The sequence below is a fragment of the Pteropus medius genome, unplaced genomic scaffold (genome assembly GCF_902729225.1).
Source record: "Pteropus medius unplaced genomic scaffold, Ma_sr-lr_union100, whole genome shotgun sequence".
Taxonomy (NCBI): Eukaryota; Metazoa; Chordata; class Mammalia; order Chiroptera; family Pteropodidae; genus Pteropus; species Pteropus medius.
This window is the reverse complement of record NW_024352786.1, coordinates 6,477,830-6,484,178: the sequence shown is the minus strand read 5'-3', so window position 1 is coordinate 6,484,178 and position 6,349 is coordinate 6,477,830.

The window sequence follows — 6,349 nt, the reverse complement described above, 5'->3', positions numbered from 1 at the left end:
CTTAAGCATTTTATTGATATTTGACACAATTCTGAAAGGCTTATGTAAATTAGAATGTACATGAATAAATACAAATACTTGCATGTATTTATATATGTGTGTAAATGCTTATATTTCTATGCCACATCTGTGTTTTTATATATAATACGAAAGAGTCCTTCCAGACGTAAGTTTCTGAAAGAATAAACATTAAAGACTTAAGAAAGGAACATTTAACCATTACAACATCCTCAATCTGATACTTGAATTCCCCCTAAGACATCACTGACAAATGTTATCCTATCTATGCTGAAATCTCTCCATCGACAACGAGTTTCATTCAGTATAAACTTCCTAATGTGTAGAGAATTCTTCCTTTTGCCAGGAAAGGGCTATATCATGTTGTCTTCTCTCCCCTAAAGTCTCCAGCTCTTCCTCTATCCTCATCCAGGGCACGGTCTTTACTCCTGCTTTGCTGAGGAAATTAAAGAAATCAGAAGAGAACTTCAGTGATCCCCCATGACCATACATTGTGCCTTCTCTCCACTTTCTGTGGATGGATGAACTATGTGCTCCTAGCTAAGGCCATCCTCTGTCACCTACTTTAGGACGTTGTAGCACCATTCACCTCTCTGTCATTTGCATCATCAATTTTTTTTCTCTCCACTGAATTATTCCTATCGACATACAAGTAAATTATTAATTTGCTTAGCTTAAAATAACTTTTGAAACCCCACTTTCCCTTTGACTAATACTCCTTTCTCTATCCTTCTCTTTTTTGCAAAAATTCTTGAAAGATTGCATGTCCCCCCTGGTCCGATCTCTCTTATCCCGTTCCATCACCGGCACCCTCACCACTCCTCTGAAACTGCTCTTCTCAAAGCCACCTGTGACTTCCACTTTGCTAAACCTACTGACCATTTCTCAGTCCTCATATTACTTGATCTAGCAGGAGCATTTGACTCAGTGGGTTCTTCTCTCCGCCCTCAAATACTTCCTGCCCTTGGTTTCCAGGACATTCCCCCTCGCCTGGTTTTTCCTCTCTTTTCTACTTGCTCATTCTCAGTCTTCCCTGTTGGTTCTGCCTTTGACATATATCATTTCTAGTGCCGCCCTCATTATCTCAATCCTTGTCCAAGTTACTATCTTCTCTCACCTATATTATCGCAACTCTTCATAACTGGTTTCCCTGCAATGCACTTACATATATTTTAACTACAGCAGCCAAACTGATCATGTTAAAATATGTCAAGTTGAATCATTCTTTTGCTCAAAACACTCCAATAGCCTCCCATCCCATATGAACTAAAAGCAAAGTCCTTACTAGGTCCTACCAGGCCCAGCATGATGTGATCCTATGTTATCTTCCTAATCTTTACTCTCCTACTACTCTGCCCCTTGCTCACTCAACGCCAGCCACATGGCCTTTTCACAGACCCCTTGAACTCACTAAGTCTACTTGACCTCATGGCCTTTATACTTGCTCTTCCTACTCTTCCTCAAATCACCTCACAGCTCACTCCCTCACCTCCTCCATTTCCTTACTCAAGAGTTACTTTGTCAGTCAGGCTTTCATCGACCATCTTATTAAAACTGGAAGCACCCCCCAAATTCATATCCCCCCTTTCTGCTTCTTTTCTTTCTTAGCATTTCTCATAACTACCCATATTTCACTCACTTGTTTATTATTTGCCTTCCACACTAGAATGTAAGTTCCAGAAGGATATGATTTTTTTTTTTAATCTATTTTGTTTACTGTTTTATCCAGTGCCTAGAACAATGTCTGGGGAAAAAAAGAAGCATTCAGCATGAATATTTGCTGAATAAATTATGAATAAACCAAAGAGATAAATCAGTTTTTTGCAATTGGTAAATTATTAGGAAAATAAAATTCAAATATTGGCATCAAAGCACCTCTTAGCTGTGGATTAGGGCATCTATCTGCCCTGTCAGTTCCTAGCCTTGATGAAGCACCAGCTTCATCAACCCCTCAACAGCAACGATCTTCCTGCAGAAACTGCATGTGCTCAGGGAGGACTGGCTCTCCACCAGAAGGAGTTTGCCAAGTCTATTGCTATTAACTAATCAGCAGAGGCCAGTAGGATTTTGTCTTTTTTCAATATTCTACTAGATTATCAGATCTCATTCCTCTTGGCTTTGGCTCTTTATCTTGTTCCAAATCCAGTTGGTGAAGATTTCTATTCAGACTTAATTAAACTCATAAGGAACTAGCTGTATTATGATTTTCTACTCCTATAGTTTGTCTCTCAGTGTCGACAGAGCATAAACATTTAAGTAAGATATCATTCATCATTCAACAACATTTATAGAGCTACAAGATTCCAAGTACAGTAATGAATGCAAAATTAAATAAGGCCCAGTCCTTGCCTTTGAGATTAAAGTCTAGAAAGGGAGACCAACAGACTAATTCAACACACTGTCATAAGCTCAGTAATGGTCAAAGGTTATGGGAACACTGAGCAGAGAGCACTGAAGTCCATGGAAAGAAATGAGCTTTGAAGGAAGAGAAAGTGCTTGCTGAAACAGCAGGAGGTTCTCCTGCCCACAACGATCCCTGCTTTGTCAGATATGACACAAAACAACAGCCGCCTTCTGCTCACCTTGAGGTGAACAATGACAGAGTTAAAAATAATTTGATTCTTTACAAATTTTTGTATGTTTCATATTCATGTCATTTGATTTATCCCTAGGTTCTCGTCTGTGGCAATCATCAGACTAAATAAAGTACCATAGGATAAAGTAACCCAAGGCACCTTCTTGCTAGGTTCTCCACCTTAGACTCACAGACTATTGGAGCTGGAACTTTAAAAGATTAGTTTTGCCCAAATTTGATACTTCCCACTGCTGAGGGTGCCAAGGTCCTAAGAGGGTGATTGCCCTCCCCAAGTGTGTCTGGTGAGTTAGGTCACCCCATCTTTCAACAGGACCTAATTTGAACACATATCAAGTGAATGAATCAGTTCTTGCAGCTTATTTTCTACATTTTCCAAGCCAGTCTTACTGCTCTCCAGGCATGAAATAGACAACATTGCTCTGACCCATTCTTCCTCTTCACACGCCATTTTGGTTGCAAAGTGTCTGTTTAGCCAGAAGAAGCCAGTGACAGGACATCTGACCTGACCACTCTCTCACGTCTAAAGCAGTATATGAGTTGCCCCAAGCTCTTTGACTTTAAAGAGGCTCTAGAGTGGCTTTTAAGGGCTGTGACTCAAACTCCAAACCTAGGTCTTTCTTGAGGTGTTAAAACCTATCACATCTTAGCACTGAAGTTTTTTTTTCAGATTCCTCATGCAACCAGATTACCCGGGGTTTGTCCTGATCAAGAATGACAAAGGAAACAATGATGTCCTCTGTTTAGTACTTTGTCTTCCCTACCTGGTCATAGCTCTAGAGAGCAAAGGTTCACAGCCATATGCACCCAGCATCATCTTGCGGACATTTGGCTCTTCCAGCTTCAGTCAAGCTTTATTATGCTTCTCATGTTTTCTATTAATGCTTCTTTTTTGATGCTTTTCATCTTTTTCCATATTTCATATCAGAGGACTGGTTTAGCCTTTAAAACTTTGTTAACTGGAGCAAATCCAGTATCCACAGATTTCTTCTCAAAAGGCACTCTAACCCATCAGATAGCCCCTGTAGAAATAAAATATATAAAGGGAAATAATATTTCAAAATTCCCCAATTTTATGATGAGTCAAATGACAATCTGAAAATATAACTATGTGATTAAATTTATTTGTTCAACAAATATTTAAAGAATGCTACTAATTGTCAAGTATTCTTCCAGATGCTGGTAATATAACAGTAAACAATGTAAAGATCTTGTCCTCATGGAAATTATATTCTAGAGGTGGAGATGTATCCAAACAAATAAATAAATGATGTCAGGTGGACACATGTTACAAAGGAAAATGAATCAGAGTAAGGGCATGGAGATTAAGAATTAAAGCAAGTAAAACTCTGAACAAACACTAGATGTTACTATTGCTTCTCCTAATCTAGGTCTGAGGGATTAGAGCCATAGTTTAGCTGAGGAGGAACTGAGCTTATTCAAAGACTCTATATGCATGAGTGTATGCTTCAGAGGAAAAGAATGATCATTCATGTCAAATTGTGACTACACACATGGAAAATGATGTAATCAAATGTTTTTTAATAGTAGTTGGCAGCAGCAGGAGAGACAGCTAGTGTCTTAATAAAAGCTAAGAAGTAGGCAGAAGGGAAGGGAATAGTAGAGGTAACAGAGTCAAGATGACTAGGTGACCTGGACTTGGGGACTGTTGGATGACCAGTGTACCATGGTAGCCTGGGTGATTGTATAGGTCGATCTATTATTTGACTGCTATGAGGCTTCCTGTCTCATTTCCCTTTGGTGCTTTAAAATAACTCCCTATTGACTGATAACCTCTTATTTCAGGTAAGAAAACTGAGGCACAAAGGGGTCAAGTACATTGCCCAAGGTCACACAGAGAGTAGGTGGTGGAGGTCAAATTAAAACCCAACTGACCCCAGAATCCTCTTGCTCTGCCACTGTGCTCTACTGCCTCTTGGCTGCCTCAGTGCTCTGAGAAGAAAGCCTTCCTTTCAGCCTCTGTTTATTTAAGTCAGATTCAGACTGGGTTTGAAAATAAATGAAATAATTGTTCCCTTCAGACCTGATGCTATTTGTGGTCAGCGCAGCACAGACTCTTACCCACCATTAGAAGGGGGACTAGTATGGCAGCCAGTGCATCCAAAGTGGTCAGGGGCCATCGCCAGGTCCAGAGAACCAAACTGCCAGCACGGCCCTGGAACCTCAGCAGAACGAAATACCAGTATCTCAGAAAGTCTAAGTAGATGATTCTGCACAGAGATAGCCCAATGGGACTGTAATCTGAACTATCGTACAAAGAGGGCCTTTTTGACAACTGATTCAAGCTTTCCCAAAAGATAAGCCATCAGGTCTTCACAAGCAATAAGGAAAAACATATCCCACGTCGATGCCCTGAGTGAGAAGAGTCAGGTTCACTTCACCTGCAGCCTAGCAGAACTGTCATGCAGAGATTGTCTCAGAGGATAAATCTTCAGGTATGTCTCGGTCAACATAAAACCTTCAAAGAACACAAGTGGCTGGAGGCAAAAGTGTTATAGTTGGGCAATAATACTTTTGTCACAGGTAAACATGACAAGAGAAGAATAGTAATAGAACTTTAATAGGATCAGAATTATAGTCATTGAGCCGGATTTATATAATACGACTTCCTTTCATAACAATCTATGAAATGTGACTGATATTTTTGGAATCTCAAATGAATACCGTAGTTCCAGCCTAACAGCTATATTCTAATACATTTATATATTTAAAAATATTTGTTCACAGATAAATATATGTCTCATTATCTGGGAGTCACTTCAAATTAACTTGGGATGCGAGCGGGGCAGTGGTAGTGGGCATCGATAAAAGAAGATTGGCCATGAGTTCACAGTAGGTGAAGCTCAACAATGCGTGAGGGGAGGTTTCTTATACTATTCACTCTTCTTTCGACTATATTTAAAATTTCCACAATAAAAGTATAAAGGGAAGCAAGTAATAAAAATAACCTTTGCATGAGATCCGTTGAGCCCCTCCGGCGCGCACAGCACTATGCCACATTCGGCAGAGTGGGCACATCCAGATGCCCCCTTCAAGGAGCTTGAAGTGCCAGCAGGGGAAAGTGCCAGCATGCGCTCAACAAACCGAAACCCGCAGTGGGCGAAAGAACCTTAAAAGAGGGAAAGAGAAAATCCACGGGCGTTCAAGTTCCGGTCGCCTGTTTAGTACTGTGCTAAGTGAAACAGCCCTGTTATTAAGATTTGAAACACTATTCCACCCTAATTTACAGTGCCCGTGACACGGCTCACGTAGAATAAACATCTGCAATCTTTCGTGGCGTGGGATATGGAAGGAAAGTAGACTAATTTTCTTCCTGGATAGAACATAGCTGTGCTCCAGCACGCTATTTTAAATGAAATGCAAAGATTTATCTGGGAAAGCATCTGGGAGTCGTAATGATGAAAATAGGTGCAGTCACGGCAGTGTCGGATAGAGAAGCTTTTCCGTGATTAGGTAATCTTAAAACTGTCTCTCAACTAAGAGCTTGAAGCACTTTTTTCCTTTATTGCAATCATCTTGCCCAACAGTTCGATATTCAAGTCTACTGGCCAAAGGCCCCCTCTGTCCTGGATGGAGCAGAAGGAAGCTTGCCAAGTGGTTCTGGGGTCTGCTTTTTCCCCGCTGGGCCAGGCTGACCCCTCCCCCTTTTATCCCTGACCCACCTGCAGAGCAGCCCCAGCACAAGCAGGCAGGTCTCCAGATTGCACCCAGAACACC